The 24196-nt window shown below is 35.4% G+C and overlaps 1 protein-coding gene across 2 annotated transcripts in view; it reads left to right on the top strand.

Moving 5' to 3' along the window:
* Positions 1 to 24196, top strand: part of LOC108766927 (amyloid beta A4 precursor protein-binding family B member 1-interacting protein) — a 137121-nt gene that overhangs the window by 11195 nt on the left and 101730 nt on the right. The window lies entirely within an intron of this gene.

Consider the following 24196-nt stretch of genomic DNA (forward strand, 5'->3'; position numbering starts at 1 on the left):
GAAAAACGATTTCGTTCATGTGGCTCCCTCTACTGGCCTTACAGTATGCCATTCGGTCACCCCAATTATTGAACCGAAATTCAAAAACGTACCAATAGATGGCCCACCCTTTATTTTCAAAAGCAGATTATTATTTCATCCCCGCTTTACCTCTCTATATTGCATGACATATCACATCATATGTATATACGTAGAGTATATTAATCATTTTTTAATCGTTGCGTAGCGCTTCGATTTTTAGCATGCAAATGTATATGCGTTTTACATATTGCGAGAATTTATTTTTTATCAAAAATTTTAATAAATGTCGTATTTATCGAAAATAATTTAATATTTTTGTGCAAATATAGTACGCGATTGAATATTACGTAATGTATTATGAATGAATAATTTTCATCGCCAACTTTTATTGAAAAATGTTTCTCTGATGTGAACACAAACACATGATGTACGAAACTGTACACTATATATGCATGTATGTAGGTATACATTATTCGTCGTTATTTCTATCTTCTATCGATCTTTCTGCTCCGTGGCGTGTGTAATACTACCCTCTTTCGGCGAACCTTTGATTAAAGCTTCGTTGTGAGACTAAAGGATTAATTGAGTGTTTTCTGCATTAAGGATTCACAAAACACTTCATCTTCGCCGTCACTCGACCGAATCTTCTCATGCGAGATTGCGTTGAACGTATCAAAAATCCCGGACTTGCCTCTTTTTTTCGGTTGCCTTGAATCTTGAGACAATTGCTGTCGACGTGGATCTCGTGGCACTCGTCTTTCTCATCCGGTTTTCTCCCGGGGGATGCTTTTATCGTGAATGTTTACGGGGTTTATCTACGCATCCTTTCCATACCGCCATGCACCAGAGTCATTTTACGTCCACAACCCTTGGTAATATACGGAGCATGCAACGCATATGTGTTGCACCCCTGCAGAGTACCAGATTTTTCGTGGGGCGTTTTTAATTTCTTCAGGGTTTGGGGGACTAAAAGGTTTCCTTTGAAGAGAATATGCGCCCTTTTGAGAGAAATCTTATTTACGAAAATAATAAATAATTTTTTATTCCTTCCAGTAAATGATAAAAAAAAAAGGACAACGCGAGATTGAGGACTTTTATAAAAACTAATTTTCGTCTGAAATCTCACTGTAGAATTCAGCTTTGAATTTGACGCGATGAAAATAATTTAGATTCTGTTGAATTTCGAAACCGTGCTTTTACGAAATATAATTTCCCAGGAATATTGTTCACGGCAATTTAATTTATCGCGCTGGTCCAAGAGCTAGTTTGTTCAACATGATGATAATTTACTCGGAAATCGTTGATTGCTGTAAGTACGTAATTCGCGCTTCACGAGGATAGAAACGACGACGGTCGTTCTTGTAAAGGGCGACAGAGATAAAGAAATAAGGGGCGTTCGTTCGGAGCGCGTGCCTTCACTGCTTTTTAGAGCTGTGACGTGCAGGTGCAACCCTCGTGTTTCGGCGGTCTGCACGCGATCCCGACATTAATTTTACGTCGCACGCGTGCCGCGATAACTTCTGCTGACGTATCCCCCCCAGTCTCGTGCCCGGTTTTCCATCCCCTATATTTGCGTGCACTGTTTCCATATTTTTTCTTAATCGCGTCATTTAGGCAAGCGAGTTATAATTTGCCATGCATCTTCATGAACTTGTCGCTAGCTTTACGCTTGGAAAATCGCCAAGTCCCATCAGCATTCCGACGAATCGTGTCTAAATTTTTATTTTATTAATCATTACTTTTTTTGAAATTTTTTTAGCTAAATAAAAAAGCGTATATTATTAAATAACAGTTATTTTAAGAGTTTGTAGAATTTAATTCAATTCATTTAGCTTGATTATATATTGTTTGAAAGAATTTTTGAATTAATTTGCGCTATTATTGCGTCTCGTATTCCATATACAAAACTGACTATCTACTTTCATTCGTCATTTCCTCGTAATAACATTCTTGAAATGAAACTTTACACAATGAACAAAACATTTTTTAATTATTCAAATTTATAAGATTATAATCATTTGCTGGCTAGCAACTATAATTTTATAAGCTTTGACAATATCTGAACTGTACGTTTAAAAAAATAGATAAGAAACATGAAATGGTTACCTTGCTATTCCCCACGCAATAGAAATGTGTCTTTAGGAATTTATTACAGTACAAGTTTTAAGATTTAGGCAAAGATTCAAACGAGGTATATAAATTAACAAGATTGATCTTAGATTGTATAAAAACTATATGTAGCTCAAATACAAAACGTGAAAGCTCCTCGATATTTCAAAATTATTAAATTTCAATGAGAATTTAATTTCCTCGATATCGCACAATTGTAGAAAAATCTATTTTCCACCAACGATTAGTAAATCTAGATATTTCCTTGTTTTTTAACATCGAAATTACAATAATTTCAATTTTGTATAATGTTAAAATTTTACGTTGCAAGTTATCTAGATTGTAAAACGTTTAACAGAACAGTCTCTATTTAAATGTTAGAACAGTTACATAAATTATGTTATTTTTTTTCTCGCGTTATAACTGTGATAGAATAATTTGCGTTTGGTTGGGTCCAGCAAAATTCCATTTTCGAAATGTCGGTGTGCACCATGTGCGCGACAATCTCATCTGAATCACTTCGGCTCTCGTCACGTTCGTCGGCTCAGTAATTTGGAAACTTCGCGAATGCCAGTTGGAGTTTGTACTAGGTGCTTGTATTGAATTATACAATGCGCACGGCTGCATCGCGCGCTCCATAATGATGCACCTCATTCTGCAAAATTACCGTCAGATAAGGTTGTTCGCAATGGGAGGTGAGACGATTATTATGCACTCGCGCCGATCTTGGACTCGACGAAGGCTTGTCGTAGTGAAAATGGAATGCGATTATATCGGCCGCTGGTTGTAAAAGTGTGATTCCATCGGTATCGTCTGTATATTTGCTCGCGATCTTTTTCTCGAAGTGTGAAAACGTTATATAAAGTATTCATGATGATTAAGGGAAGCATAGACTGTTGCAATCTTATCTGCGAATAATGTTAGTAGATCTCTTCAATGAATTCAATAACATATATTCCATCTTTCGTATTTCATGAAATTTTTATTTAAGAAAATATATATTATATATTTATTCCGCGCTCTTCACACAAGTTTTATTTCGAGAAGATAAAAGCAAGGAAAATGTATTTTTGGAGGAATACTTTTCTCAGTGTTTAAGGAAAGTTGAATTGTCACAAAACTGCAAATCAGGGAAATATCAGAGAAATTGAAAACAGTCAGGAAAATCAGGGAAGAGTTAGGGAATTTTATAAAGTTAAAATTTTCTCAAGTTAAAATGTGGCAATTTTGGAAAGATTCGTACATAATTATTTTAATTATCAAATCGTGGATTAAGCTTCGATTTTTAAGCAAATAAGTGTATATATCCTAAGCACAGAAAATGAATGAGTTGGATTTATCCGCGAAAGGGTTAGAAATCCAAGTTTCTTGTTCGCATTAGAGGCGTGCGTTTAGAGTGTCGATTGATCGACGCGTTTTCACAGCTGCCGCGTCCAGAAGGCGCCCGTCTAAATTTACTCTTGGGCCTCCTCTTTCACGCCCTTCCTCGTCCTCTTCCCACGTCTCCATTCCCCCTTTCGTCTCTTCTGTCGACTTTCCGGTTTCTCGGCGCCCTTAACGATGCTCTCACGGAAGTACGTTAATGTACACGCTTGCCCTATTATTAGATCGTCTCGCTCGCTCTTTTCGTTCGCTCCTTCATTCGCGAATCGCGATCTTTCGATCGACTTTTCTCCTCTGTCCACCCGTGTACCTCTCTACGCCTTGTGGAGCGTCCAGATCGATCGAATCCTCGCGCGCGAGAGTCACGAATTCACGTCGTGCCACGATTCGAGCTCTCCCGTGCCTCGGGAACGAGAAAACGATCGATAGCACAATGCTTCGCCCCCGTGGTCGCTCGAAGAGAAAGGTGAGGAGAGAGAACACGAGGAGAGAGGCAGCGAGAGAGGGGCAGGATCGTTCCTCCTTATTCCATTAAAGGCGAGTTTACACGGGTTCGCTCTTCACGAGCAACCCGTCCACAGTGAAAGGGGAGTGGACAAGCAAACAATGCCCCATCAAAATGATCGTCCACGGTAAAAATAAGTCGATACGTAGCTTCGTTGGTTTTGAATGATCGTCTCACACTCGTAGCAAGATCATATAAATCATAGATAGGTTTATTTTGAACTTTGCTTGTAAAGATAACTGTTATTAAATGAACAAAGAATTGCTATTCTACGAAATTACATGGCGCGATCAATTTTCACATTAGTGGCATAAAATCTACAGTAATGAATTACACTCTTCTACAAAAAGAATATTAAAACTAGACTAGACATTTCCTGTAATTTCTTGGACTGAATTGCTCCATCACGTTACAATTTTAATTATTTCATGTAATCATATTGTATTAGAAAATAACAAAATACGTGAAAATACCCTTTTTTGCTACTTTAATTGAAAATTTCTCAAACTTGTGACGTGATGGAGCAATTTGGAAAACACGGATTCGTATTCAAAAAATTATAAAAAATGCATAGTTTTGGTGTTCGAGAAAAAGATTTGTTATCAAACAGTGTTATTGTAACAAAATAAAATTATATACATAGATTTATATACAATTCTTTCTGGCATGTAAGTGCTATATAAAAGCAAGAATGCTCGAATGATGATGTTCTTTAGTCTCTTTCGCTGTCTTAGCTAGCTATTTCTCTGACTCAGTAGCCCTTTCCTTTGCCCTTGGCAAGCGGTTGGTAGTAAAACTCGAGGCGAGGGGTTCGAGACAAAGCTAGCGGAGGCAGGACGTGCCATTTTCGCGCGGTTCCCTTGTGCGGCGATGATTGCTGCACTGGCGTTTTTGTCCTGACCGTTGTCTGCCGCGAGATGCAACGTGTAACGGCGTGGAAACGAAGAATCGTTTCTGCGCGGAAACGATTCTGCCATCTGAGATAGTACCGCTGTCGTCCTGTTATTCCTTTGATAAGGCTGAAGGTGCGCGCGCGCGCGAGCAAATTACCATTCGCTTGTAGCAATTATTATCGCATTTATACTCGTCGTCTCTCTACCGTCGCTTAAGCGTTGTTTGTCCGGAAGCTGCGATAACGAAGAGCGTAAAGGTAGATTAATCTCGAATAGATGTTTGCTTGATACTTGAATCACGTTTGGGCTGCAACAGGAAATTATGCGATATAATAAATATTTTAGATACTAAAAAGTATGTAAAAATTAACTATTTTTTTTTATTAAAAATCGCAGTTTTTATTAGCTAAAGAATTTTTGTACGATATGAGAATTGTCTTTCCGTATACTGGAAAAATGTCTTGTTGAATTAATTAGAATTCCGGTAAATTTAACCAGAAAGATATAAATCAGACACTTATAGTTAAATCTATCAAATATTTCAGTTTAAACAACTAGAAATTCAATTAAAATAATTCGAAATCTGATTCATATATGATCAGAATTTGTTTTATTTGTACTTCTTGTCGGTGTAATCAGAACATTTTTCTCAGTGTAACTTTTCTAATGTTCACAGTTTGCAGTAACCGGAAGTTCTTGGCACGTTTAGTTCACCCACGTGATTTTCCTTACATTCGCGTTCTACCAACGTGATGAAATAAAGACTACAAGTAGGATACGTGATAGAACCAGCACGCGTTCTTTGCTACGCGCGAGTTAATTCTATAGCATCCGTCTTGACGTGTACAGTAATATCTTCATTATTTGAAGTTGAAAAAGCAGTTTTAATTGTACGTAAGCTAAAAATTATTTAATCGTGTGTTTCATGTTTGGAGAGAGTGTTTGATTTTATGGTGTTAGTAATTATTTCATTTATAGTAATAATGTACTTTATTTGTTACGTTGACAGAGATAATACCAAATGCTCACCGTAGAAACGAACAAAAAGCGTCAGTTGCAACTCTGAAACTAACTTGCGCGCATTGCTCGACAGTACAGTCGGCTTTATCAACGACGTTCCGTGTGCCTGCATTCGCAAAAAGATCTCATAACATGAGCGCTTCCGTTCTTTGTGTACATGAAGCAATTGTACTATGCAATTAATTATGTAAATGAAAAAGTAGTCTAAATATTAATAGAAAAATTTGTCCGCTTAATGTAAGCGCACAGGACGTCGTTTTTGCATTCGTGTGTACGTTATAGGTAGGCGCATTGGAGGCGGTATTAAGCCATTTAATTCCGATTGACAGGCATCGACGTTTCGACATCTTCACTTCCGCTGCCCCTTTCACTTTTATTCGCTTTCGTCGACGACAGCTTGTTAATTAAACTTTAATTCGGTGTCACGATATATTAATTGTCAGTCACTGTCTGATAAGATTTTCTACTACATCAGTCATATATTTTCGTTATCGCGTCATTTCATTTTGTATTTTAGTTCTTAATTTTTATGAATGAACATAATATACATGTGTGGAAAAGATGTATAAAGAACAACATATATTTTTTTAAATCAAAAATTGCAGAATGATTAAAGTGAGAATTTTTCGTAAGTTATAAATAAAAGTTATAAATTATAAGTATCAAAACATTTTTGCTTGGTTAATAATAGAATCGAAGAGAAAGAATATTAGTCTTTATTATGGTTCTTTTAAAAGAATTAAAAACTATTTTTAATCTCTCTCTCTACTGTTAATTAATTTTGGAAATAATTTTTTTATTATTATTAATAGTCTATTTATTAAATATTAAATTCGAATTTTGTATTTTTAATACAAAATTTTTATACATATTACGACATATTATTAATGTCTCTTTTTCATAAACATTTCTTTTATTCATAATCTGACAATCTGGAAAAGAGGCGTTTTAGATTTACTTTGTTATTTAAACTTTATTTTTTTCCCATTTAGTGTAACAACGCGGTTAAAGAAATGCGTTTTATATTGTAACTTTTAACGCATCGTAACGCATACGGTTTACCTGATAAGGGAACGCAGAGGCGGAAACGCACGGGCCCACACGTCTGCGCTTGCGTAGGTGTGTACAGGTAGATTCATGAACCGTTATTACGATGTCGAGAGGAATATCTAGTGTCCAGAGTTAACATCACGCTGCACAATTTATGGAAACACAGGTCGGAGTTCATAAACATTACGTACAATTAGGGTGACCAGCTGAACAAGTCGTAAATCCTAGAGAACGTGTCCAACTTTGGTCATGTTGGAAGCTGGAGATTCATAGTCATTGCATCTATCATGGTCGCTTTTAATCGTAATTGAACTTAAAATCAAGAAATATATGTAAAAAAATAGCTTAGAAAAGAATCAATTTGATAAAGTTTTGTGTCATATCGGAACTTAATGGCGTAGTAATGCATTAATTAAATTTAACAAAGGGATTTATATACAATGTTTCAAAAAAAATATTATTTCATAAAAATCTATTTTTAGTAGAGAATATTTAAAATATCATTGTTTAGATTCTTAAGATTTGGTCTATTTCTGGAACGGTATAATATTAAGCGACGAAGTATTGTTTTAATAATCATGAAGCTGACGCATAAGCATTTTTTATCGGTTGCGACTTCCGGTCTCAGGCTGCCAAGCGACATATGCATGTACAGTCATACGTATTTCTATTCTGGAATGAAGCAATGTTTGCACTGATAACGACTGAAGGGAGAAAGGTCGAGGATGCGAAGGAAGAAATCACGAACTCTCGTTCTCGGGGATTACCAGGCTTAATTAAAACCGCAAATCGCGATCGAGCACCTCGAGCTTCGAGTGCCTTCTTCTCTTTCGGCCAATTAGATACCAGGAGCTCTCCAGACGGAGGGCATAATAAGGGCAAGGTATAAGCGCCGTCGTATACGATCAACGTTTCATTCTTTGAGAGATAACCTACTCTTCCGGATGATTTAACTTTATACGGGTCGTGTTTTTTTGTACTTGACGGTCTGGTGTATTTTTCTCTGTCGTCTGTTATTTTGTGCTTATCGATGTTAAATTAACACAATCTAAAATATATCAATGAAAAATAGATTAAAGTGAAAAAAAATATGAGAAAGAAGCTATAATTAAAATATATTTAAATATTTTAAAAAATCAACTTGGAATATTTTTTGTCGTCGTCTATGAAAATTATTACAGACAATTATATAAAATGTTACGTGAATTATTAATTGGCGATAAACTCAAAAAAATATACGTTAAATGCAATCAAATTGTAAGAATTTCTAGACATACAAAATGAGGATATCATTTTTTGATAGATAAATTATTATTAGTACTATCAACAAAATATGATTTTTTGTTAACAAATAAATTTTTTTCAGCAGTAGAGAAATTCTTGATTCATTGTATAATTTACTTTCATATTAATGACAAGACTTTATAGCACACAGACAGTCATAAATAGGTTGCGCGATGGTTGACGGCATGTTGACGCGATGATAGTGAAAGATACTCGGCGTGTCATTGCGTGAAAGCTAATACTTTCCATGGGAAAATTCACCGATGCGTTAAGTCTATGCTACAATTAACAGGATTAGCTGGAATCAAAGAGATCTTTGCGCTTCAAGGAACGATCGGAGGGTGAAGCTGCACGGCGTCGTTTTATCAGCTATATAAAAGGCCAAGTTTCATCCCCGCTTGGATGACTGGGAGATTAACCCCTCGATCTTTTTAGTTGACAGCTTTTTCCGTCAAAAATCCCCATAATAATCATTTATTTTCGCAACTAATAATCTCACGAAACAAGATATTTTAGTAAACGTAATATTTCCTTAAATTGACATTAATTTCTTTGAATTGATAACAATATTATATGAAAGAAAAAGTGAATATTTCTTTTTAATTAAATTAATTAATTCGACAAATTTTTAATGTTTTTCTAAAGTGTTTTAAAATTAAGAATAGATGGCTTGGAATTTTTTTAACAAAAGCAACATTTTTTCCAGCTGTTCAAACAATAAATTTTATATTAATAATCGATTGCATTATTAGATTTCCTTGAAATAAGAATTATACTCTATTCATATCGATTAATAGTCGGTGCACATGCCGTGGCGCGAAAGCGACAGGTTTCTTAACACGGAAAAAACCGGCCACGGTTAGTAGGTAAATCGCGCGGGACACACATCACCCTCGTTGACTTATAGATTTCCTTTTGCCTACCACCGCTTGTTAGTCGACGAAGTGTTGAAAGAACACCGGGAATGCGATGTGCAAACATCGTGACGCCCGCGCGCGCGAGTCGAGCGATGCAATTGCACTCAAGTCGCGCGACGTTGACGTTGACAAGCGGAAAGGTTCACGTCTGTATAACTTGGCCAATGTGTTTATGTAAAATGAACATTTTCACATTTTTTATATTTTTCCAGCGAGTAAGAAATTTATTAATTTCACAAGAAAGACATCAAAGGAAATCCGAGCATCCGAGCATTTCAATTGCGCAATGACATCCTTTGATTCTTATTAAAGATGCAGAAAAGCTTTCTCTCTCTCTCTCTCTCTCTCTCTTCTTTCTGTAGCACCTTAATAAACATAAAATACATTTGTATACAAATATAATAAAAATTTCCTTTGTTTTATCACGGCTGTATTATAAAAATTTATTTAATACTTGCAATATAAAATTTTGTTATAATTTAAGGAAAAAGATATTTTTTCAAAACAAACTTTAGGACAATTGTTAACATAACTTTTGTTGAAGGTGTGAGTTAATCTTTCTCTTTGTGTGGTTCATAGTTCTGTAGGGATGACTGATTCACACACAGTCATTAAGGTTTACTGAACTCACGGACTCGAGCTTAAACACTGTGGACACTTACGTACATTTACATATTGTGCACATCTACTTACATAAATTTTTTTGCGTGTGATAAATATTTGAGAAAAAGTAGTAGCAAAATAAAATCTAATTTAAAAATAAGATTAAAAAGAAAAAAAATAAGAACAGAATTCATATACGTACATACGTATTCGATGTAGGAGCAGGATAGCAAAGCAGATAGCAAAAATTAAAGTTTATTTTTTATTTGTATTTTTTAATAGAAAAAAAAAGAAATGTTGCTCGCGTTACATCAAAGACGCATGCTCGCACAAAAAATGCATTTCTGCGTAAAATGCATAGAAACAGCGCGCTTGTATCTGCATTTCAAAGGACTGAGAGGGGAAGTCGTTTCGGACGAGCGGTGACTACATATAGTACGTGCGTACACGTGTACCTTAAGACGATTGCTGTTTTGCATGCTTAGACGGGATGTTAACGTTAATATTCGTAAAGCGTGTATCTACGACGTACAGCACACGCTATCTTCACTGACAATGTGGATCCCAATGTATTTTCGGTGAAAGTTCCGCAACGGCTATTATTCAACCATAAAATATTTTGAGGAATTATTTTAGAATACGTATTAGGTAGAAAGAATTTATTAGCGTAAATTTTTCGAAGAAAGAAATTTTATTTTTTTTTCTGACTCATTGGGTTTTCTATTGCTTGTTGCAATTCCCAAAATTGAGCTATAAATTTGATTCCAACCAATAAATTAAGGAGATCTCTCGGATAAACGTTAATCTATCGGATACCACGTTTCTCACGGAAAAATTGAAATTTTTCACCGAAAGTAATAGGTTCGATATTGATGAGTGAAAATGGAATGAGAAATTCCGATGGTATCGCGTGTCACCTCCGTTTCCGGTAAATTGGAAGCTTACGATGATATATAGGGATATCCGATGACATTCCTCGGTAGTGCGAATGAGGGAGGAAACGAATGGACGTAGGGAAAATACGTGTCTGCCGCACCGTCTGTCCCTTGCGCTTAATTAATAAAGTTACCCTAATGCAATATATGACGTACCGTGTCGCATGCTATCTTCGTTACGAAGGCTTCGTTGATCGTGAACGGAGGGATTTCAAAGGCTCGCCATTAGAGCCTTCCTCTGAATTTTTTATATGCCTAGTGACGTCACAATTGTACCTGGACATCCAGAAATGGACAGCGGAAAATGGACGAGTCCAAATTGATACAATTTATTTTTAAAGAAAGACGTGTCAACTTCTCCATTTAGCGAAGTTCGATTTAAATCACTCTGTAACAAGTATATTGCCCGTAACCAGCTGTGCGTGGGAAACGCTGCGTCGTTGTAGGTGAAATTAATGTTCCGCACGCGTAAGCGCGAAACTACGTGAGTTTATGCCGGAGAATTCAAATTGAGATTGTCCTCTTTGACGCGAGCTCGACCGAGCCAAGGCGCATTTGCATTTATAGACTCTGGAAGGATCGCACCAACGCCTAATAAAACAAAATGCTGTGCGAAACGTCGATGCGGAACGATGCCACTTCCAATTAACGTAATTAACGTGACGCGACGCGACGCCTCAAACTGTAAACTCGTATTTATATTTCGGTTGGATGTATCACAACGCATCCATGTAATAAATAATATTTGTATATCATATCTTCGCCTGGATGCTTCGCCCAGAGAAATGTCAACTCAAATTTTCGCGCTTCTCGAATAAATTATTGAAAGATTAGTGACAATAAAAAAATATATTTTACATAATGAAAATATATATTTGTCTAATTCCTATGTTTAAATCTGTTAAGATTCTCAAATGTTCATTCTTGATGTTAGTGATCTGTACTAATTTCGAAAGTGTCTTCATATAAACGCTTTTAACAAACATGCACGCTAACTTTCTTTTCGTTGTAATGACGTTGATATGTGATAGAGACGATATTTAACAAGCCACTCAGCCAATAAATCAAAATTTCAAACTTTCTTTCGAGTTATTCGGCGGAAACGCAATGTTATGTATTCGTCAAATGGATCACGGAATTAATTAATCGACGTTCGTTTTTATCCTTTACACGACCGTAGTTCCGAAGCGTTGCAGCCGGAGATTGAATGCGTTTAGAAAGCCGAACGTAAAATACGCTTATACTTCACGCAGATCGTTCGGGAATAATTAAGCGCAACGTTAAATTGAAGCGGTGATTAAATATCGCGGGCGACAAACGCACGCGCGCGTTTTATGCTCAGATATTCGTCGACAGGCGACCATTAGCCGTGGAACGAATGTTTGCTGCGCCGATGCCGTCAATCGGCATTATCAGACTTCCGACGGTGATTTGTTTGTCGTACTAATGTTAAACCGTTTATGGTGGCTGGTCTTCCATCGATCGAATCGTCAAACACATCGCTTTCTCGGCCACGCGTTGTCCGCCACGTGTAAATAATCCGTCAATGACAAACATGCAAATACGTAATGCTATCCGACTATCGCTAGCGAATGAAAATCACAGAGTAGTTCTTAATGCTATTTTTTTTCGTTATACCTTATTGGTATTTTTCATTATAAAAAATAACAGTGTCTATATAATTTTCGCTGTGTTGTTAATATTAATATCAATATGATGTGAATTTAACACCATATTGGCGTTAATATTGAGAATTATATATAGGTGTTAAATTCACACCCAGAGATGTTAAAGCTACACTAATATTTTTTTATCTGAATTATCTTTTATATGTAAAGGCACTGCAAAGTCCGATCTCAGTGTTTATATCTTGGTTTATATTGAGCAAAATTGGAGTTTTTCTTACGGAGTAAACATTGATGCCAAATCAATCAAAGAATATGCGTATGAGAGAGAAAGTGAGAACTTTGCAGTTCCTCGCGTAATTATAAATCATTAAGGCTTATTACAAAAGCAAAAGACAGAAATTTCGATAAGTGATGATAATTTTAGTTCCAATTATAAAACGATAATCATATTCTGTAAAAGTCGATATCGAAATTGTTTATTTAGAAATCGAAAATCTAATAATATTCTTAGCAAGATCATAAGTACGCTCTGATTTTTACATTATTAATATTTATAACAGTCAATAGGCATAATTTTTCGGTTATTATATTTCCTGTTTTAATCAACATTCCGCTCAGAACTAAGTTAATTATATCCAGTTATGTGCGTTCTCTGATTTCGGGTTAAGCAGCACCTGCTAAGTCCAACTAATACCGCCAGCTTATATGTGAAAATTCCCCACGGTTTATCCCCCAGATTGCAATATTCCAAGCACGAGATTGCGACTAGTTGGTATATCGTAATGCAGACGTTCGTGGAGGAGACAGACAGATCACGTTAGCTAACAATGCACACCAGTAACTATTGCTTTACGGATTTCGCGTATATTTGCTTTCTTTGCTTTCTTTGCACACGTAGTGACTACGACTAACCGAGACGACCGCATTTAATAATCCAGTTCTGCTGATTCTGAGTATTAGGTAAATAAATGTTCCTATCTCAATAAATTCACGGAATTATGTCGTCTAATAGCACCGCGTGATTGTGATACTTGGAATTATTCTTGACATGATAATGACGTCAAGATACATTTTGGATAACTATTTTTTAGTGATAAAGTTGATGAAAAGATAGGAAAATGTAATCTGTTCAACGTTATATATATTTATGCGTTAACAATGCAGCACTAAGAACATGCGATCTTTTAACGAAACTTGAACAGAATAATGAATCGATCAAGAATGAAATACCAATGATTTATTGATTAATTTTGTATTTTTAAAAAATTGAAATTTAAGTAAATTCATGTCACGGACGTTCTGATAAGATAAATTAGATTAGCGTAATATTTATTCGTCATTATACGTATCGATTTCTCACGTAATGCATTATGTATGTTATATACATTGTGAAGAAGGGATTTACAATTGGCGGTGTGCATTCCGTCCCACGATAATCAGTGCTTCGTTATCGGCTGAATTGGAGCCGTGACGGCGATTCGCTTCGTCGTTACTTCACTCCCGCCGGTTTGGTCCCGGTGTAAAAGGTCAAGCCAATATGCGTTGTGTTACATCGCTGGACATTCGTCACACCGCCGGCCGGCGGGCGTCTATTGATTTCAAAATTCCAGGTCGAGAGATGGAAAGGTGGAGTTTTTTCAGCGAAAACACTTTCTTGCCTTTTTAAAAATTGAAATTACAAAGAGACAATAGGGTAACTTTTGTAATTCCAGTTTGATTATCAGATATCGTGAAATAATTCTTATCTTAAAAATATCATTATTATGATTAAATCTAGGCATATTTTCGTAGGTATGTCTTCTTTAATAGAAACATTCGAATTTATATAAAAAGAAAAAGAGACGGAGAGAGAAGAGGAAATAGTTTGCAGTTTTTCTAAATATCTAATGTGCAGAATGCAATACAATCATAGTTAGAAAATCCGTAAACACGTATCATTATCGCGGAAATCAATTTTTTGAATGCTCATCCTTATTCAGATACGAAATTGGCTTCACGCACTCCACGAAGTGGTTCATTTCACTGACCGTCATTCCAGAAGCCACACCTTTCTCGTAGCATAAGTTTCTCATTGCGACGAAAGGAATCTAAAGCCCTAGCATATTTTGTGATGAAACAAAAATGGTGAATGTTGAAAAATGTATGTTTATACTGTTTGATTTATGATTAACAGGCAGAATAAATTTAAATTTTAATATATTAAACTTAATGTGTTGAGTAATATGAAACATTAACGATTCAAAAATCAGCGACCAAATAACGAGCAATAAAAGGTGTTTTGTTAATATATTTAATATAAATTTAACATATCAATATATATAATTATCAATATATAAATTATAATATAAACGTTTCGGCTACACACAGAGCCTTCCTCAGTATAAATAAGTTAACATATTTCTTTCGCTTTACAACTATTTTAATTGGTTGGATAATGATTTTCCTATAGATCTCATGTTCAATTCGATTAATAATAGGATCAAAAATATTGCAGTTAATAAATCAAAATTTTTTAATCATGGTCAAAAAACAGATGACAATCGGAATATAATAAAAAAAGATCTCTTAGTTATTCCATATGTAGAAAATTTTTCAAAATTGATCACATCAATGTTCAATAAATAAACGACTATTTTTGGGTTCAGATCGATTAACAATTTAAACAAGTTTATCAAAGTACAAAAAGATGTTACAGAACTATTTCGGAAAAATCATGTAATATATAAAATTAATTGTAAAAACTGCTGCATACCAGGTATGTAAATATGAAACCGGAATTTTTTAATAGAAAATACACGTTTATTGTATGAAAATGATAAAAAATATTTTATACGAAGTATTGCCCATCGCTAGCTATACACTTTTCCCACCTGTCTGACAATTTGTGGATGCCACGCCAAAAAAATTGTTGCTCTTTTGAGCCAAACCAGTCATCTAGCCATTTTCGTACATCTTCGTAAGAAGTGAAGCGCTGCTGAGCAAGTGCGTGTCCCATCGATGCAAATAAGTAGTAATCGGACGGAGCCAAGTCTGGTGAGTAAGCCACATGCGAAAGTATTTCCCAACCAAACGCCTCAATCGTTTCCTTTACCAGTTTTGCTGTGTGTGATGATGCATTGTCATGAAGCAAAATCACTTTGTGTTGCCTTTTTTGATATTCCTGTCGTTTTTCACGCAAAGCTTGATTCAAATTGATCATTTGTTGTCGGTAATATAGCGTTCAGTATTAACGGTTTCGCCAGGTTTCAGCAGCTCATAATAGATCACACCTTTCTGATCCCACCAAACACAGAGCATTGTCTTCCGTCCATAGCGATTTGGCCTTGCAGTCGATGTCGATGGTTCGCCTGGAGTTACCCATGATCTTTTACGCTTAGGATTCTCAAAATATATCCACTTTTCATCGCCAGTCACAATTCGATGGAGAAATGACTTTCTTTTGTACCTGGCGAGCAGCATTTCGCAAGTGGTTTTTCGGTTTTCCTGCTGTCTTTTATTCAGTTCATGTGGAACCCATTTTCTTATCTTCTGGATCTTTCCTATGGATTTCAAACGTATGGAGACGGCTTCTCGTGTCACATTCAATTGATCCGCGAGTTGTTGAGTTCGAGAGTCATCCTCATCTAACAATGCTTGCAATTCGCTGTCTTCAAACTTTTTCGGTGGTTTTCCACATTCTTTGTTTCTCACGTCAAAATCACTTTTGAATTTTTTAAACCACTCAAAGCACTGTGATTTACCAAGAGCATGCTCACCGTAAGCTTCGACAAGCATTCGATGCGATTCTGCAGCAGTTTTCTTCAAATGGTAACAGAAAATCAATGCTGTCCGCAAATTGTAGTTTCCAGGCACAAAATTCGACATGTTCAACGCTATTGAACTAACAAACTATACTGTTGTATGAAACTTGTATTGTTGTGAGTTGAAAATCTTTGTCAGATGTCAGAACAAGGAAATGGCGTCAATGACGCGGTCTGACGGCAACTATATTGACAGCTATGGCCATCTATGTATATATTGGTAAATTCCGGTTTCATATTTACATACCTGGTATAGGCCAATCAAAAAGACAATTGAAAACAAGGGTAAAGGAACACATTAATAATTTAAAATTAGACTCTTCAAAACATCTAGTAATTTCTGAACACATAATAGAACATAAGCATAATTTTTATTTGGAAAACACAAAAGTTTTAGATATTGAATATAATTATCACAAAAGGTTAATATTAGAAATGACTCATATAAAAGAACAATAAACGGTATCAATCGAATTAAAGACATTGAATTATTTAATGCTTCTTATTTCGATATATTAAGAGAAATATCTTAAAAATACAGTTAGTTTGAACGAAAAGAAAAGTCCACAAGTAATAATAAATAGCAAACCTTGTGTTCTCTCACCAGTCATAATTGTAGACTTATATATTTTCAATTATCCGTGGAAACCGTTAGACATAACGTTATATATCGTCATTGTTAAAACTGAACGAATATTGTTGTTACATATTTTTTTTATAAAAACTTTTGAGGAAATCGTTGTTGCACCATTATGTGAGTATTGGTTGTATAGTTTTTTAGAATTAGAAATTCCTACGAATTTATATATATCTTGATCTAGATAAATCAATTGTGAAGAAATTCTTACATTATGGAACTAAACGTAATTCGCGCTGTTAACCGAGTAATTGGTTTTGCATTTTTAATTTGTACATCTTTTGAAGATCTGACATGGTTCACCAGTATTTATCGTCAATAATTGACATGGGATTTTTCTTTAATTTAAAATAATTGTAAAGCGAAAGAAATATGTTAACTTATTTATACTGAGGAAGGCTCTGTGTGTAGCCGAAACGTTTATATTATAATTTATATATTGATATGTTAAATTTATATTAAATATATTAACAAAACATCTTATATTACTCGTTATTTGGTCGCTGATTTTTGAATTGTTTTACATTGCAAACACTTTGATCGTATTTATATTCTTGTTTTGGTATGAAACATTAAATCTAAAATAAGAGAAAATAAATGATATTCGCAAAATTTATTAAGACATTATTAAATTCTATTTCGAAGAATTTATTTGCAATACGAATAAATTTATCTCTAAGATATATTTTACCATAAAAAAAAGCAATTTTTTTTTTTAATAAACCAACTAGATGGATGAAACTTTTTTAATCGTAGTTCCAAAAATTAAGAAAAAAGATTCATAGAATTTGTAACGAGCTGTATTCAAATTTACGTAAAATATAATATCATACTAATATGTATACATTATTCAGGTCACTTGTTAATCTGCAGGAACACTGGAATCGTGCTTTTCATGCTCTTTCAAAATTAGAAATCTGGCTTTCCGCCAATTTTGGCATGGTGATATCGTTTACGACACGCGCACGAGTCTTATTTTTGACAAGATGTGAAAAGCATGGGCGGAAATCGATCAGTGAAACGATTACGGCGCCCACGTGGATCAGGTGCGCACGTAAAGCGAGTACTCGAGTATTGGAGTGTTCGCCGTTAAGATGCATGTACGTTAAGAGAACGAACAAGAATATATCGAGATCCATGAATGAACAATCGTATATTTCTTTTCGCGCCAGTGGTAGAACAATTTAGATTTCCAAATAAATTCCTTCGCCAGCAATTTATGTTTTCTGGATATATTCGTGATATTTTGTGACATGATGAGATATAATGAATTTTATTATTCTCTTCATTATGTTCAATATCAAGGGAGCAATAGTAATTAAATCCCTTATATAACGTTTCGTTATTTTTAACCTCCACATACGTCAGAATGTAAAATCAGTCCATTTTAATGGTCAGTTTTAAAATAAGTAAGTCCACATTGATGTGTGTGTGTGTACTTACTAGATAGATAATAAACTAAATTTGAGTCACATTTAATACATTTTAATTTGAGTTAAATTATTTAATTCAATTGTTTTTAGTTAAATTAATGACATATTGAGTAGGAGCAGCGGCGACTTATAGAAATGATTAAAAATAACTCAAATTGGATATAATTTGACATTATTAATTTAATAGTGTTTTTTACAAATATGAGTCAAATCCTTGTAAGCGCACCTTTGGAAGTAGGCGTATCGGTTCACACCCTGCAATTCCGCGTCTAACCTGCCGTTTGCATACGATGTCGCGATTGATAAAGGCCGCTCGACGACCATTTTCTCTATGGCGCTTATCTCGAGCACTTGCAATTGCAGTTGCACCGCGCATTTCGCCACAGGTAGCGGCACTTTCCCGTTTGAAATCGTGAGCACTTATATCTCGACAGCGTTCTCTTGTTTCTCGCTAGGAGTATCTTGCTCTGACATCATCGACCAGACGGTCGATATGAGTTCGATCACCCTTGTTGCTACATTTGACTCATTCAAAAAATAAATATCCGAACGCGCGACATATATTTAGCTTTAAGTGACGATATTTACCGCGCCCGTGTTTCACAAGTTTTACACCGGAAATTAAGGAGACTCGATGAGAATGATCGAGCAATTATTGAAAGATATTTTAGTCTTTATTATAATCAGAATGATGTCCTTTTGTTCAAGGAAAAAGTTATTCGAGAAGAGGATACTTGATTACATATATATAATCAAATATTTTATTTTTCTAAAATTTACGTCGCAAAAACTTGAAGAATGAATGTAAAACTTTTCGTGTCTGTGACCGAAGCGAGTGAATATAGATGTGAATATACGATTCGACGATTTACAACAATGAATAATACATAAATAATATTAATTATACCGTTTGCTTGATCGCAGCGAGATTAATGAAGTGAATTAAGCGGAAAATCTGCTACGACCACGATGGAATTAATGAGCACGTAATGCAATAGCCTGGATTTGCAAGTCCATGATCTTGACGAAGCTTTCGCTGCAGCTTCCCTGTATCAACTTCTCGCAGAAAGTTATTAATCAGAGAAATTATAATTTATCAAGGTCTATTTAAATCGTTTTTTTATGTCTCTCTCTCTCTTTCCACAGGTATTTAATTTTTGCATTTAATATACAAATATGTAGCTTTAAATCATTTAGTAGTATCATGTCAGTTTGTGAATATATTATGAGTTAAAATAAGAGTCGTTTTGTATCAGCTGGTGCAGTCTTTAAATAAAATGATAAATACAGAAAGGAAAATTCATAAAAAATCTATTAACAAGAAAATTGTTACTTTAGATTTATTCTCATATAATAAGAGTCAACAAATAATTTATGTAGAGGAAATAAATATTATCTATTGTATTACAATCAAATTACAATCAAATAACATATAATTCAAGATACGTGCAATAATATAAAAATTAAATATCAAAATCTTTTGCATCATAAAAATAGTTTATTTTAAAATATTTTTACGTAACAACAAGGATTACTGGTATTATCAATAATGCTAGAATTTTTGAAGGTATTGGATTTAGATTAGAGAAGTGTTATATTTAATAATCCAGTAGTTTTTTATGTAAGAAAAAACAAGTCTGCAGAAGCACACTTACAAGTTTTATTATTGTCACGTGATAGTCAAGAATTAGACCGTATTTCACATGTCTCGTTCATCAGGCAAAATTGAGATCCTTGATATCTGCACGCTCTCGCGTTACGAAGGAAATTTCCCGGAGGAAATTCGGTATGCGTCGCGATCGTCCGCATCGCTAATCCGAGGCAGCTGCGATTTGCGTGGGAATCCGATTACGACGTTTGCATCGCGATCGATGCACTTAGAGCACAGTTACATATGTAACGGTCCCTCTCTGCCTGCAATCTCTCCTCCCTTTCTCTCTCTTCCTAAATGTGTAGATATATGCATACATATGTCTATTCGACCCGTTCTTTCTCGCTGTCTCCTGGTTTCCTCTTGTCTTTCCACTCCGATCACCGCAGGTTGCCCGAGAGCGGTTTGCGCTATTACAGGTTCGTCCGTGCGTAAACGCTCGCTCGAGGAGAGATCGACGATCCCCTCGATCTTTTACGCGACCCTGACTCTCCGTTTTGTGCGCGCTTCTTCATTCGTCAGTTTACAACAATGACCCACTTCGCGTTCGCTTGACACTCATATTTCGATGAAAGGATCTGTACTGTTACTTCCACATGAAGAATTAGAGTGTCAGTCTGTATATAATTCATAGGATGCTCATTGAGTTGTCATTTGCAACTAGAATATAGATAAAATATATCGGAAGTCTTGCAACTCCTTCGTGTTATGTGCGTTCTCTTAACAATTCCATATCGATTATCTTTTAATAAAGATTAAATGATGACTGTTGAATTATAAAAAAAATAGTGGACTTTAAAAAATGAAAAATGAAGACTAATATTGAATTCTTTTGAAAATCGATTTTTAATGTCTTTTGTTATGGTTTAATAATTTGTATTATATATTTTCTACTCCTTCTTGAATGAGAAGAAATAATTTATCTGCGAGAGAAGTTATGTGAAATTTTCACGAGGATATATTATTTGTACCTTGGAATCCTTTAGGAGGCTGCAATGATGGCCAAATAAGGTCAGGAATGCATTCGAACATTGATTGGAACTAAAAGAATGTTCTTCCATGTGGTTGTAGGATAACCCGGTCGATCTTTCGCGAATCGAATTTCTTCGCGCATATTTTAATATCTTGAAAATTTCGAATAATTCATATTAATGTTTTTAAAATTAAAACTATTTTAATACAAAAGTGTATCCGGAAAATTAGCAAAGCATTGCGAAACTAAGAAAATTACCTCTCATTTTTTCGTAACATCAAATGGATCTGTTATCTTTAGATTCAATTGTGAAAATAACAAATGCATATACATGCAATTTTGTAATAATTATTATATATTGTAACAATTATTATTATATTATTAATTATGTTACACATTATATATTATATATATTAACAATTTATTGTATTATTATCAAAAATGTAATATAAATCGATATATAGGCAACATTGTGTTCAGTAGAAAAAGTAGTTTTGCAACTATAATTGTAAAATTCTTTAATAAGATTGGTTTGTACATTCAGATTTAGTGATGGACTGAGGAGCGGGCAAGAGCCAATCATATGAAAGAATCTTATAACAATTGCAAAGCTGCTTTTTCCTATTGAACGCAGCCATTGACAATTGCTTGAAAAGTATTTTAAGAAGTTCTTTGAAGTTTCCGACTCTGTCGTAAATTTAATTGTACATTACAGCGATAGAATCATAAAATGTATGCGTAAAAAAATGTATGTTATATCTGTTGAAGATATATTACAAATCGATCTTTACAACTTTGCACTTTCGAATCAGATTTCAGTTCACTGAATCGTGTTAGATAAAACAGTATCGCAGATTCGAGGAGCATGCATTTTCGAGTATGAATCGAATACCGATTCCATTATCTAGTGAAGAGGTGTACACGGCTGTCTGAACGCGAAGTAGAATTGATACGCTTGGAAAATCGTACATGCATTAAAAGCACCCGGTTTCGTGTGTAGCGTGCATTCTCATGTGTGAGTGCGTGAAAATATGACTCCAGGATAATATCGTCAGTTACACGAGGTCATTTCCGGGGTGCGTGTACTGACACAGTACACTGATTTCACTTATGTATGTATATCAGTGCGTATTATGCGTATGTACCTTGTGTGTAGCTAATCAATCGTGTTTATAATTTCATGAAACTCGAGATATGCACGTTCATGGAGTAAGAAATATTGGCGCCGCAAGACTGAGCATGAAAAAGTGCAGAGAACACCGTACTGTATAGTAAATTCAACAGTTTGGTGTCAAACTATTTTTTAGCGAAATTTGTTTCGAAGATAATAGAAATGCTGATGAAAATCTGAGAAAATGACATTCTATTGAAAGAGATATATTTAATATGATAAGCTGTATGCAAAATTATTTTTTAGTTGAGAATGACCATCAAAGAGGCAATACTTTTTTATAAATGTGATTTTTCTTCATTTTCCAATACAAATTTATATATGTATATATATATATATATTTCTTTGGAAACTTTTATGTCAGACGTTTATGGTTTCTCGTTACATAGAGTTCGATCGGAAGGAGAACCGTTCTGTGGAATTTATTGCCTCGATATTAATCGAGAATCGATTGTCTACTGCAGGAAAACTGCGAGCACAATATATCCGCGGATTAGAAAGTCCTCGATCTCAAAACGTTTTCATATCCTGAATCACGGGGAGAGGAAAGGTCAGTGGTCTTGAGGAGTTTTCTACCGCGGTTATGATTCTGCGGCTGCGTCAAAGTCGGCTCGTCACGCAACACGGTCATTCGTGCAAACGCACGGCATACAGCGAACGAGAGGCCGAGAGATAGACAAGAAGAGAGAAAGAGAGAGAGAGGGGGGGGGAAGGGAGGAGGAAAGAGATAGATGGAACGATAGGAGAAACGAGAGAGGAGAAGAGCAGGACTACAAACGTCGGCTTTACGGACGGACCCTGATACAGAGCCTAATAGAAATATCGATTTCGAGGGTCAACGCACCTCACAGCGATACCTCTATACTTCGTGCATAATTCTTATTAAAGAACATCGCAGCGGTCGCGCACGATAAGTACTGAAAGCGGATTTTTGTCTTTCTTCTCTTTCGGAGAAATTTGGCCACAAGGGATGAGAGCTGCGTTCGATTATGCTTTAGATTCCTTTTGCTTTGGGGCTATCTGTGAGATAATTGAAAAATATGGATACTGAGAAGAGTATAAGAGTCGATAAAAATGTACCATTAAGTGAACTTGGAAATTTGTTACAAATGAAAATTAAAGTAATAAAATAACTTTTGATACGATCTATTACGTCTCGGAGTAAGTCGATTAAAGAACGAATCGAGAAGAGAACTTCTGGTTTCATTAAAGGACAAGGAATGTTTTACAGATGAATTAAACTTTACTTTTTACGAAAAGAGACTTAACTCTTTTACAAGTAACTTTTACAAGTAACTTTTCCGAAAAACGAGAAAACACTTTGTATAACATTTTATTATCGATACTAATAAACTATCCCTATCTGATGTCGTTAAATACGCATGATGTATACGACGAGAAATCGGAATAGCGATGAAAACAGATGTTACTCAAAGTATCAGTAGTCGTGTTTGAAATATATTAAAAATTGTGTGGTATTACATACATTCAGTGCCGTGTGGTTCTTCGCATTCGATAAGATCTCATCGAGAACCTCAAAATCGTAAATCTTAAAGTAGACTGTCAAATAAAAAATAGTAGTAAAAAAATGTTTTTTTCCTGCTTTATTGAATCGTGTGAATCAATCAAATGATTGCTTTGAACGTCTTAGATCGTAGTTTATGTTTTAGATATAGGAGTTGATGTTCTCGAAAGCAGGCGGTTCTCGTAGGCAGGATACCCGGGCCGGATGTGCGGCTCTCGTCAGTCAGAAGTCGCGGGTATAACGCGATCGAAATTCTATATTTAGAAGCGGTAACACCCGGTACAGCGCGGACGGTAGTCCGCGTATGGCGCAGCTATTCCTGTATTCTACGATCTTCTCCTTCGCTATCGCTTTCTTCGTTTTTCGTCTGCCGCGCGCTCCGCCTGGGGAAATTCTTCGAGGGCGGACGGATGCGCCAAGCGAATGCAGAATCGCGTTCCCCGCGACATCGGACCCGCCGCCGCCGCCGGCGCGCTTTGAAATATTTCCTTTATCTCCCGCAGGACTCCACTCGCAATTAAACGTAGCCGCGGCTTTCCGCGAGCGGGGCATCGTTCTCGCGATATTTAACCCCCTCGAGGGATTAAATATTCATGTTGCTTGCGCGGTCGCTCGCTACATTTCTCTCACAAAGCTATCTTACACTTGAAAGCCGATT

This window comes from Trachymyrmex cornetzi, unplaced genomic scaffold, assembly GCF_001594075.2.
Source record: "Trachymyrmex cornetzi isolate Tcor2-1 unplaced genomic scaffold, Tcor1.1 scaffold64, whole genome shotgun sequence".
NCBI lineage: Eukaryota > Metazoa > Arthropoda > Insecta > Hymenoptera > Formicidae > Trachymyrmex > Trachymyrmex cornetzi.